Here is a 12675-nt window from a genome sequence, read left to right on the forward strand (position 1 = left end):
ACAGTTGCACACACATTCGCACACATATTTAGACACATTCACACACACGGGCACACACACACACACACACACACACACAGCCTGAAGGAGCGTTGTGGGACAGGCTGACTTCAGGGGCGGAGTAACAGGAGTGTCTCAGGTCCCTCCCAGTGGCCTTTGTCTCTTTTTCCTGGAGGTGGAGGAGTCTGTACTCCATGAGGGGACGTCCTCTGAAGAAGGGGGAGATACTCAGGAGCGGGGTCCAGAGATGGACAAGGATGGGAAAGTGGAGACAAAGTGGAGGGGGCGGGGCAAGAAGAGAGCACGCAGGAATGGGGAGGGGGAGGACCTTCTAGCGGTCAGAAATATCACACGCAGAATTTGGTTCTTGGTTTTTGTGTTTTATTAAGATGGATTTAGCACACCAGCCGGATTGCGAGATATGGAGTCTACATTGCAAAGGACAAGTCTTCATCTCCTCCTAGTTTGAACTCATCAGTAATAGCTGGGAGAAGGGTGCCAGAAGCCTTGTGTGGGGCTCGCAACGCCCCGTTGCAGTGATCCCATTCTCTGCACCCCAAGGACCTCTCCTTCAGGGACCATGTTGGTCCCACCTTCCAACTGGAAGGAGAGGAAGGAGAAGTTTGAAGGCTTCGGATCCTCCCTAGCGCGCCTTTTTCTCTGCCATTTATTCTGAGTGTCCTTGCCTCTGCTCCACTACCGCAACCTCACTAAGACAAAGCACATCCTGCGCGCTTGGGCCAGAAATCCTCCTTTGGCCTCTGACTCACTGGTGCCATTTCACTGTGTCCTGTCCTTCGGGCCATTGTCACTGGGTGAAGCCCCAGAGAGCTTGGAGCCCAAGAGAGCTGGATTCTTAGAGCGTTGCGGTCCACATGAACATTCTTGAGATTTCTTCAGATCTGAAAGTCAGCCTGAGTTTTTAGACTTGCTTCGAAAGGCTTTGGCCCTTGGAAAAAGGAAATCAACACTCCAGGAACAAGATTTTCCTCGACTTTGTCTCAACCCAAAGACACTATAGCAGCGCAGTTTTCAAACGTGCTTTGAAAATAAATGGTACAGCGTGTCCCCACTGGATTTTGCGTTTCCCTTTTTATTATAGCCCGCCCCTTTTGTAAAATAGTTACATATCTCTCTACTGCACTGAAAACAGCTCTATCAAAGACACTTTGAGAAAGATTTAATGACATGAAAATATGAAGTCCCCTTAAAAGTGAGTTTCTGGAGTTGGGTTTTAATTAACACTATGGTTTTTAAAATCCTGTAACTATTTGGGTGTGTGGCTTACCTTTATAATATTTTCAAACAAATATTTTTCTTAACCACCATACAAATCGAAGTTTATTATTTTTATTTTTAAATTTTCTTTATTCATTTTTGAGACAAGATCTCTTTCTGTCATCCAGGCTGGAGTGTAGTGGTCAGATCCTAGCTCACTGCAGCCTCAAACTCCTGGGCTCAAGGTATCCTTCAGCTTCCAGAGCTGATTACATGCCTGAGCCATCGTTCCTGGCTAAAATCCAAGTTTATACTGTAATATAAAATTCCAGCATTTCAGAGAAAGTGAAAGTCACAAAGTTATCCCAGTCCCTGGGTTCCCTGTCAAAATTTTGGTGAGTAATCCTCTGGGTTTTCCCTTAATATACTTAAAATATATATTATGTAAGTGACATTACTGGTATTATAATTCCATACATCCTTGTCCTTTTAAAAATGGGTAAAAATAGGCTGGGCACAGATCTTCTCATTTGAAAGCTCATCGTCCTCTTTTTAACGACTGCATGGAATTTTATCGCATGGCTGTTCTTTAGGGGACTATGGAAATGTTATTAATCTTCATTGTGGTAGTGGATACGTGGGTGTGTAAAACAGCCAAAGAGTAAAACTCAATGAGCTGTACATTTCAAATAGATACATTTATTGCATGCAAAGTATGCCCCAAAACGGTTTAAAAATATTATCCTATTTGAGATTTGTACTTTGATTTTGTAAAACAAAACGAAACCCTTGTTCTTGTACCCAAGAGACACACCCTGGCACATCTGGAGGCAGAAGCTCATGTTCTCTGTTACTTGACCTCGCAGCCTCTGAAATAAGAATAATAAGCCGTATATTTACAGATTCACAGAGGGAGAAAAAATGCTGTGGTTAAAATGTTCATAAATAACAAAACTAGGAAAAGGGCAAAAATAAAAGTTAGAAATAATAAAACTACATCTTTTAAATATTATTCTCACCTTCACCTTTTCCCTCCCCTTTTCTCCCTCTCCCTTTCTTTCTTCAACACTCACCCCATCTTTCTCCATTCTCTGCTCTTGACCCCCGCTGTATTCCAGCCTCACACAACACCAACACACTTCACCGCGTCTGCCTGGGGAAGGTCAGGGAAGGGACGCGAGGCAGCGCTGTCACCGTATTCTGTGAGCCGCAGCGCCCTGGGCACTGCTGACCTTGTATCATTTCAGTGAAGGTCACTCCAGTCTTTGATGGAGGCCACACTCGGGGCTTAAATTAGGATCCTCACTGAAGTGGCGGTACCCTGGGAGGCTTTTTCCTGGCCTCTTAGTTGTGAGTTTTCCTGCGGGCGGCAGAGCCCGTTTCCATCAGAACCGGCCAGAGGCGAACGCTGCCTTCCTGGGGTGGCGGAGCAGCTGGAAGCGTTTATGGATCCTAGAATCCATGGGCCCGTGGAAGGGGCTGAAGCTCATATTCCTACTCACCTGGCTCCGAATCCTCCGCGGTGCTGTTTCAAGCGAGTCAGATTCCAGATCGCGCTCCAGCCCGGACTCGGAATTTCTGCCCCGCGGGTCTGCATTTCACTGCGGCAGGTGTGAGTGACCCGCAGCTGGAGACCAGAAGCCTGAAGGCAGCTCCGCCCTCCCCAGCCCGCAGCGCCGTTATTCCGTTTCTATATCAGTAACACGTCTGGTTTTCCGTAGACCAGGGCGGGGTGACGGTGATCCCAGTCCTCGCAGTGAACTCCGGGCCGCAGACTTGAAAACGCACGCGGGCGCCCAGTGCAGCCCTGCCCTGAGTCAGCAAGCGACCGCGCTGGGCCGTTTCTCTTTCTTTTCAGGACCCAGCAGTGGCGCCTAAAGTCTGCACGGAGAAAATCGCCTGTGTGTTGGTAAGTCCAGGGATCTAAGGCGAGTGCTGAGGGAGAAAACGTAGTTGATGGCCTGAGAAGAAGGGGCTGAAGGTTGGGTAGAGGGGGAGGGCTTTGGACAGAAAAGACCTGGGAGGTTTGGCTGGGGAGGGGCAGCCAGGCCTAGGCCCTGGGGAGCGACTCACCCAAAGTCCAAGATCATCACGGCCTCCCCTACCCCAGAAAGGGAGGGACACGCTTGATGTCGCGATCACCTCTAAACGCGTTGGAACAAACTTTGCGTATTATTATTATTATTATTATTATCGTCATTGAAGTATTAAAAGTCTTTTTGGGGGTTAGCTGAATGAGACCCTTTGCTGGAACTGGCACAGGGAGAAAAAGCCCTCGAGAGAGGGTAGACACTGTGGAGGGAAGGGCTTGGGACAAGTGTCAGGAGAGCTTGGTCTATCTCCCTCTCTACCCTCACTACCCTTGTGACCTTTAGCAGTGTAAATAATCCCTCTAAGGTGGGGACAGGACCCCAGTCCCTGCTGTGCTCAATAAATTATGATGATTGAAATAAACAGTCAGTGAATGTGGTTGGGAAAAGTAAGTAATTGTTAAAACTCTGTGATGTATGACATTTTCATCTACAGAAAAGTGCAGGCTAGGGGTCTTGGGGAATGGTTAGTAATCATAGGTATAGTTCCGCTTTAAAAAATAATGTTCGTAAGACTGACAAAGATGGAATGGACACAGTTCCTGATCATGGATGGTTCACTGTCTAATGGGGGTTGGTACCAGATGCTAAATGACAGCTGGGCCTGGTTGCACTCGCCAGTAGTCCCAACTACTCAGGAGGCTGAGGTGACAAGATTGCTCCAACCCAGGCATTGGAGGCTAATGTGAGCTGTGATCACACAGCTGCGCTCCAACTGGGTGACAGAGTGAGATCCCCCAGCTCATTATAAAGAAAAAAAAAAAAAAAAGGCAGGCTGAGTTGGTACCATCAGGGATGTTCAAACCATGGACTAGAATAGTGGTTCTAAAACTTGACTACACATTGGAACCATCCAGGGAGCTTTAAAAGATGCTAAGGCTTAGGTCTAACCTAGGCTTACTGATTCCATTGGTTTGGGCTGTGGCCTGGGACCGTGGATATTAAAACCTCTCCAGGTGGTTCTGTGAAGACAGGTTTGAGGACTCCTGACTAGATGCTCTGAACACAAAGAAATGTGTGTTTGGGAGGAGGCAGTTCTCTCAATTGAAAGAGGCTTTCTGGACAGCGTTATTATTAGTGGGATACAATTCATGTGCCTCATAATTTACCAATTTCAAGTGTACAGTTCAGTGGCTTTTAGCATAATCAGGTGGTTGTGCCACAGTCGCCATTATCTAATTGGAAAGACGTTTAACTTTTTTTTTTTTTAAGCAGTGGGAGTAGAGAAGGAACAAAGAAATCTGTAATTGGTCGTGAACTTTCTAATTGGCATGTGGCCCCGCCCTCCCCGCTTATGATTGGTCCTAGGATCCAGGCGTCCATTTTCATTGGGTGAGCAGTCGCAGGGGTGGGGCTAGGTTACTGATGAAATTTCGGCGAGGCCTTCTTTCTCCACAGCCCGGCTGAGTCCCCGCTTTTTTTTTTTTTTTTTTTTTTTTTTTTGAGATGGAATCTCGCTCTGTCGCCCAGGCTGGAGTGCAGTGGTGCAATCTCAGCTCACTGCAAGCTCTGCCTCCCGGGTTCACGCCATTCTCCTGCCTCAGCCTCCTGAGTAGCTGGGACTACAGGCGCCCGCCATCACACCCAGCTAATTTTTTGTATTTTTAGTAGAGACGGGGTTTCACCGTATTAGCTAGGATGGTCTCGATCTCCTGACCTTGAGATCCGACCGTCTCAGCCTCCCAGAGTGCTGGGATTACAGGCGTAAACCACCGCACCTGGCCGAGTCCCCGCTTCTTGAGCCATTGTTAGGTTGGCAAAGTTGAGGCCGAGGAGCTGGGACGCGTCCTGCTATTCCTGGCAACACAGTGCCTACACTGTAAGAATAGCTGAGCAGCTGCCACAGTTCCCATCCAGCCCTGCAGCCCTCCTTTTTATTATTTGCTGACCCCGTAGTCATTTGAGTTTATGAACCTCGTTCTGATTTTCCTTATGTAGCCCCCCTGCTTTGCTGCAGCCTTACTGAGAGCTAGCTTCTAAGAGTGACATCATTTCCATTTTAAAATTCCTGACCTCAGTACTTGTTAAAGGTGTACTCACAAATCTAATTATTCCCTGTCCCATAGGGACTTTTCTAAGCGGGTACATGTTAGACACCTGCTGTTTAGAAGGAATAGGGAAGTTCTTAATGTCCTTCTTACATTGTTCCAATATTTTCTTTAAGTTTGTACAAGGATTTAAGGGAGCACTGGGTTTAGCTCCTTCATGACCTCTAGATTTCTTTTCCTCCGACCTTCCTGTTACCCTGATCTCCTTGTCCTCTGCTTTGTGAGATGTATGGGCCAGGGAGCAAGTGTTACGGGATCCCAGATCTTTTCACTGGGTGAGGGCTCTTTACTAGGCCCTCCTTGCTAGTTCCCTAGGGGGAGCACGGGGGTTAATTCACTAATCCAACAAACAGCATAACGCTTCTCCTCTTGTGAGGACGGAGTTGTATCAGTCACATAGAGAATTAAAGCTGGCGTACCCAATCCTTATTTGAGCTAAACTTAGGCTCAAAGACCAAAGGCTGACTGATGGGCTCTTTAGGCCAGATAAAACAGCAATACTTTATTATTTTTTGTTTTTCCTTATTCCTGGTTCGGGGGTTATTCCCCCAAGCCTGTAACATCCTCCTCAGTGGACTATCTGGGGGGATGCTGGAGGGGGGCTCCTTTCTTTGTTCCCTAGGCCTAGAATTTTTGCTTCCCATTTTCAACTGCTCCCTGTGTCTTAGTTTCCCTGTGTACTCGACCCCCCTTACTGGAGGTCTCTTCGTACCCTGTGAGTCAACTGCTTTTTCGGTCTCCAGCTGTTTCCCTCAGGGGAGAATGGAACGGCGGTTTAGGACTCTGCCCTCGCTTCATATCTAAGATGTCTCAGTCACACGCACTCAAACTCCGAAAATGTCCAACCACCAAGACAGTGCGCATAGTCCAGTCTTCCTACCCGGGCTCATGCATGAGGTTGCCTGATTGTCGCAGTGCCTGCTTCCCCCCCTCACCCGTATCACTTTCGTTGTCTCCTGAATAACAGTTTCGAGTTTGTCCATGGCTTCTGTGGGAAGCCGGGACATCCGGACAGAATGGACCACATGTGTCCAGTGGTACGCATATCCCCTTTCAGCCAGAGTCTCACTTCACACAAGCACAGAGAATCCCATACAGGCCACTAGATTTTGAGAAACAAACTCACTCATCCAAACCCAAAGTATGGACTCAGAGACTCAGAGAACAGCAAAAGTGAGACTTTTAGTGACAGTTTTGCAATATCGGGTGTCTGGAATGCAGGCACACCAGGGACGGTTTCAACAGTGTATTCCCTAGTGCTCAAGTCCCTCCCCCAGTTCCTCATTAGCTGAGTACTACGGGGTTATGATCTTCCTGGACATCATAAATTGGTACTTTGATTAAGACTTTGAGTATGTTCTTTACGTCTTTTTGCTGCATTTTGTTGCAGCCCATAACCCATTGCGATTGTCTCAGGACTCCTTAAACATTTGACTTATGACCCTAACAGCTGCACCTAGTTGATAAGAAAGGGTACAATTATCTACGCTGCAAGCTAGCCTAAACTAAATTTTTGGTGAGGTAGGGAGGGGGTCGTTGAGGTGGGGAGGGGGACCCCAACCGATAGGCACCTGGCTGGTGCATGAAAGGGAAAGCAAGAAGGAGAGGGAGTGGTGGCTTAGTACATTTTGCTTCTTTATCTCTTTATGACCATGTACCCTGCTTAAACCTATACTGAGGCACATAGAATTGAACATGAACCATCACATGCAGGCTATTTTTTATACCCTTAAGTCCTTCCCAAGCCAGGGCTGAGCCAAGACAATCCACTGTCCAGCTGTGGCCTCCTCCTGCTGCAGGTGAGGAGTGGGCCGTAGGGAGGGCCGTGGCACCTGCTCTGTCCCCATCCCGCTCTGTCTCTCAGGCTGATCAGGGCGCATCCAGGTGGATGAGTTGGGAATCGCTTGCTGATTGCTGAGGGCCTGGATGATCACTATCTCAGAGTGAGCAAACAGTAAAGGCGGCTGTGATCTGGTGAGGGGTTAGAAACTGGAGAGGAATCAAGGACAGGCAGAGCCTCTAGTCCCTCCCTCTCTGCATCCCTCACCCATGTTTCTCCAGCCATCAGAAGGACACCAAGAAAAAGACCCACGAGGCTGACTGAGGGCCTCTGCATGCGCAGTTCTCTTTGTGGCCTCCCTTGTACCAGGGAGGGTCCTGAGTGCACACGGCCATCCTCTTCCACTTGGCAGCTCCCCATGCGCCTCATCCGAGAGCTCTCTCTCAGGGATGTTGTGTCTTCTGGGTCGCTCGAGGCCATGCTTTTTCCAGGTTCCCACCATGTGGCCCCTGCCTCCCTGTGTTTCCTTGCAGATGATATGGACAAGGTGATAAGCGGATGTCCCTGGGCTATTTGGGGAATGGGAACCAGCACCCTGTCAGGGCAGCTGGTTCCCTGTTTTCATCCTATGTCCAGGTGTTAGTTTTTCCAGCCCCCGAGAATCATAGTCCCCAGGGGCTGTGTTTTTGGGGCTTTGTTCTGTGTTTTGTGGTCTCACCTTGCCTTTCCTGAGCCAATTTTTTCTTCTTAATGTAATCATTGCCTGGTAAGTTTAAAATAAGAGAGAGAATAATTTCCCCCATAGTCAGGTTGTTTGAGGAAAAGAGAAAACAGAAAGTTTTGTTTCTGCAAAGACAGAGGCAGTGCAGGGGACAGTGAGAGGCTGGGGTGTTCAGGAAACCCGAGTCTTTCTGCCATTTCCCCACTTCTGTGTGCCTGGCCGGTGGGGTGGTGGTGTCTCATTCTTGAACCTAATGGCACTGTCAGTCAGTCCCTCAGGCCTGGGCAGATGGGATGGTTTGTCCCCTGCCCTGCAGCAAGAGGGCCCCATCCAGGAGGCACCACAGCACGGGGGAGTGCAGGTCTGTGGTCGCTCCTGCTCTCACCTGTGGTGTCTCCTATAGGGGGATTCTCAGCTTTGGTTCCCTGTAGGCAGGAATGGTTTCCTCGTAGGTCACTGGAACATTGCCCAGAAAAAAGGTATGAAAATCACATGTCAATTTCTCAAAATTCCTGCTTTAAATGTTGATGTCCATCAACATAATTTCAGTTGGGACCGATACTGATGTAAAGCATGTTGAATGGAACAGGAACTCAAATTTGGAGCTTCCTTTCTCTGAGGGTCCATGTGGGAGATGATGGTTGTGGCAGTGGCAGTCCCCAGGTGCAGAGGGGGTGGAGGCTGCCTCAGGCTGAGGGGTCTGAAGAAACACCCTACTCCACAAGGAAAAGGAGAAGATCCCCTGTGGGCTTCACTGGCAGTGGCCTGGGTGGAATCCCTGCGAGGAACGTGGCAGGAATGTCCTGCAGCCCCACCAAGCGGCAGCCTTGGGGTGGAGCTGCATTTCCAGGGGTGAGTGGACAGTCAGGAGCAAGCATAGCCCACATGCAGGTTATGGGGAGGGGAGACTGGGCCTCCTTGAGCAAGGGAATCAGTAGCATCACGTCAAGTGCAGACTCCATGGCAGCCACATATTTCCACGCTGGACCTGTGAGCCCCAGGGCTTCCTGATGGGATCTCCAGTTAGGAGTTGTCTGCTTAGAGCTGGGAGGGGAGGAACAGTGAGCCACCTCTGGAGTGCAGAACCCACAATGTGCAGGGTCTGTCCTGGTGTGCAGGTGCCTCCGCAGATGAGGAGGGACTGAGGACTGAGTGGGGAGAAGGACTGTGTGTGTGTGACCCAGCCCAGGTCTGGAGGGACATGGAGACACGGCCAGGGCCTCTCTTTGGGGAGGCCTCCCACTGTGTCAGGGCTGGTCAGGCGTGAGAGGAGGGGAGGGCACTGAGTTTCCTCCTGGGTCTTGTTCCTTAGTCCTGGGGTCCTTTCACTCCCTGCGCGATGGGTGCTGAGCACAGGGCAGGTGCTGATGCTGATGGAGTCATGGGAGGGGACTGGCAGGGGCTGGGAAAAGTGCCATGGGAGGGAGAAAAAAGTGGGGACGTCATCTTCACTCAGAGAAAGAGTGAATCTAATTTTGGAGTGACTGAGGAGGGAGAAGCCCTCAGGGAATAAAAAGCAACACGCTGCACCCAGTGGAACATTTACTGTTTTTCTCTTTTCTCCAGAGCATGGGAACCTACAAGGCCTGGATCAACACCTAGTTGGGACAGGAGACCACCAGGGCAGTGCACAACTGGGATTTCAGTCTCTCGTGTCATCTCCTGGTTCCACTGGTGCCACTGAGGGCGGCTAGACTCTGCAGCCAGGCGGCCTGGATTCAACTCCCTACCTGGGTCTCACCAGCATTTTCCCTCTTGGTGCCTTAGTTTCCTCATCTATGAAATAGGGAAACTAACAGCATTTATTTATTGTGGTTGGATGAATGAAAAGGGTTAGTATATATGAAGTGTTTGCAGCTGTGCCATATTATTTTTGTTATTTTATTATATTTTGATATATTACATATGCTGTAATTGCATTATTATAGGTGACCTTTATGAGTGAGTGTCCTGGTGACGGCTCTTCCTGGGGAGCCCAGGACCAGCTTCCCTGGCACCTTGAGGTCCTATCACCCCTGTTACACTCTCACCCCATTCTACTCTGTCTTCATATTTTATGCTATTGATATTTAGTTCTTAAACAGACATTTCTGGTCTGTGTTTTAATTCAAGTGTCTGGGAAGGGATAGAGTGTGAGGTTCAGGAGAGAAGGAGAGGTCTGCCTTGATGCCTTGACACAGCACAGAGAAATCTCCCCCCTCGCCCACATCGCTCTGTCAGTTCTCAGTGAGGGACAGATTCACAGCAACTTATACAATTATAAGTTGGAAGAATGAGGGAAAGAGAGAGAGAGAGAGAGAGAGAGAGAAAGCTGAACTGGAATAGGTTAGGGGTTGTGTCCCACTAGGAACCATAATTGATCTTTGCCATTTTGAAAGTGTGTCCCCTGAGCTGCCTTCAGAGAGTTCAGGAGGGAAACCTGTTTTCACAGAAATACCAAGATGCCATCTGCCTGTTTCATTATGTTGACTTTTCCATTAATGCTGCAAATGCCAAGGTAGGTAACACACCCAGCACCTTAGCAGAACCAAGGCAGTGGCTCCAAACTGCATTCCCACTTAAGAATCTTTTTGATGGAGAAGGAAAAAAATTTATGTTCATTGAATTTTAATCCTTGAGTACACATCTTTAATATTTTTGTAAGAAAATGGGAAATATGCATAAAACACTTACTGCACAGAGAAGCAGGATGGTAGCCTTGAGAAAGGGCACTTGTGTGACTCAGTTATGAGTTCAACCAGCAGATCTCATTCACCCACAGAAAGACAATGGCATTATTTCCAGTTTGGGGGTATTATGAATAAAGCTGCAAGAGTATTTGTGTACAGGTTTTTTTTTTTTTTTTTTTTTTTTTTTTTTGAGACGGAGTCTCACTGTCGCCCAGGCTGGAGTGCAGTGGCCGGATCTCAGCTCACTGCAAGCTCCGCCTCCCGGGTTCACGCCATTCTCCTGCCTCAGCCTCCCGAGTAGCTGGGACTATAGGCGCCTGCCACCTTGCCCGGCTAGTTTTTCGTATTTTTTAGTAGAGACGGGGTTTCACCGTGTTAGCCAGGATGGTCTCGATCTCCTGACCTCGCGATCCGCCCGTCTCGGCCTCCCAAAGTGCTGGGATTACAGGCTTGAGCCACCGCGCCCGGCCGTGTACAGGTATTTTGTGAATACAAAGTTTTCCCTTGTTTGAAATAAGTGCCTAGTAGGGCAATTGCTAGTCATAAGGTAAACTGCATGTTCAGTTTGAAGAAAACTGCAATATCCATTTCCAGAGTGGCTGTCCCATTTTAAAATACATTCCTACCAGCAATATAAGAGTGACCCAGTTTTTCTGCATCCTTGCCAGCATCTGTTGCTACCTTTATTTTGTATTTCAGCCATTCCTATCATTGTGGATTTAATTTGTGTTCTCTTACTGGATAATTATGTTGAGTGTCTATTCCTCTGCTTGTTAGCCCAGTGTTTATCCTCTTTAGTGAAACGTCTGATTGTGTCTTGCTCATTGCCTATTGTGTATTTGGATTTCATTTTTACTGTCGAGTTTTTAAATTTCTCCGTATATTCTGAATATAGTCTTTACAGAATATGTTGTCTGTAAATATCTTCTCTCGTTCTGTAGCTTGTCTTTTTAGCTCTTCACAGGTCTCTCACAGAGCAACAGTTTTTAGTTTTGATAAGATCCAATTTGTTAATTTTTTCTTTGATGGATCATGCTTTTGGTGTTATGTCTAAGAACTGTTTGTCCAGTCTTAGTTCTGATGATTTTTTCTTAAAAGATTTGCAATTTTAAATTTTAAATTTATTTATTATTTATTAAAAAAATTTTTTTGCCTAGGCTGGCCTTGAACTCCTGGGCTCAAGGGATCTTCCCACCTCAGCTTCCTGAGTAGTTGAGAATACAGACCTGTGACACCACACCTGGTTCAATGTTTGTCATTTTGATTCTGTGTTTTACATTAAAGCTTGTGATTCATTTTGAGTTATTTTTTGTATAAAGTGTGAGGTTTGGGCTGAGGTTATTTTATTCCACTGTGTTTGTCCAGCTGCTCCAACACCATTGATGGGAAAGCGCTCCTTTCTTCATTGAATTGCTTTTGTGCTTTTGTAAAAGTCAGTTGAGCATATTTGTGTGTTTTGCTCATTTTTACTTGAGTTGCTTGTCTTCTTACATTGAATTTAATAACTTGTCACATATTCTGGATACAAGTTCTTCATCACAACTGTAATTTGTGATAAATTGTGAAATATTTTCTCCTAGTCTATGGCTTGTCTTCTCATTTTCTCAATAATGTGTTTTGGAGCACTAAAGTTTTCAATTTTTTTTTTTTTTTTTTTTTTTGAGGCAAAGTCTCACTCTATCACCCAGGCTGGAGTGCAGTGGCGCAATCTTGACTCATTGCAAGCTCCACCTCCCAGGTTCATGCCATTCTCCTGCCTCAGCCTCCTGAGTAGCTGGGACTACAGGTGCCCGCCACCACACCAGGCTAATTTTTTGTATTTTTTAGTAGAGACGGGACTTCACCATGTTAGCCAGGATGGTCTCGATCTCCTAACCTCATGATCCACCTGCCCTGGCCTCCCAAAGTGCTGGGATTACAGGTGTGAGCCACTGGGCCAGGCCTAAAGTTTTAACTAAGCCCAACTTCTCTTTCTCTCTCTCTCTCTTTTTTTTTTTTTTTCATTTGTAGATCATGCTTTTGGTATTTTATCTAAGAATCTTTTGCCTAACTACCCAAAGTCACAAAAATTTTCTCCTGTATTTTCTTTGAGAAATTTTATAGTTTTAAGTCATAAATGTTAGCTCTTTAGGGCTATAATTTGTTTGAG

The 12675-nt window shown here is 47.2% G+C and overlaps 2 long non-coding RNA genes across 2 annotated transcripts; one reads left to right on the forward strand and one right to left on the reverse strand.

The window, feature by feature from the left end:
• Positions 1 to 347: 347 nt before the first annotated feature.
• LOC112424623 (uncharacterized) lies at positions 348 to 3184 on the reverse strand. Its single transcript, XR_003015408.2, has 3 exons — positions 2721 to 3184; positions 2292 to 2578; positions 348 to 2087 (listed from the first exon to the last, which is right to left on the reverse strand). It is a non-coding gene; the product is annotated as an uncharacterized lncRNA (long non-coding RNA).
• A 1665-nt stretch (positions 3185 to 4849) lies between these two features.
• Positions 4850 to 11675, forward strand: LOC139363083 (uncharacterized). Its single transcript, XR_011622989.1, has 3 exons — positions 4850 to 7155; positions 9424 to 10685; positions 11005 to 11675. It is a non-coding gene; the product is annotated as an uncharacterized lncRNA (long non-coding RNA).
• Positions 11676 to 12675: the final 1000 nt, after the last annotated feature.

This window comes from Macaca nemestrina, chromosome 5, assembly GCF_043159975.1.
Source record: "Macaca nemestrina isolate mMacNem1 chromosome 5, mMacNem.hap1, whole genome shotgun sequence".
Lineage (NCBI taxonomy): Eukaryota > Metazoa > Chordata > Mammalia > Primates > Cercopithecidae > Macaca > Macaca nemestrina.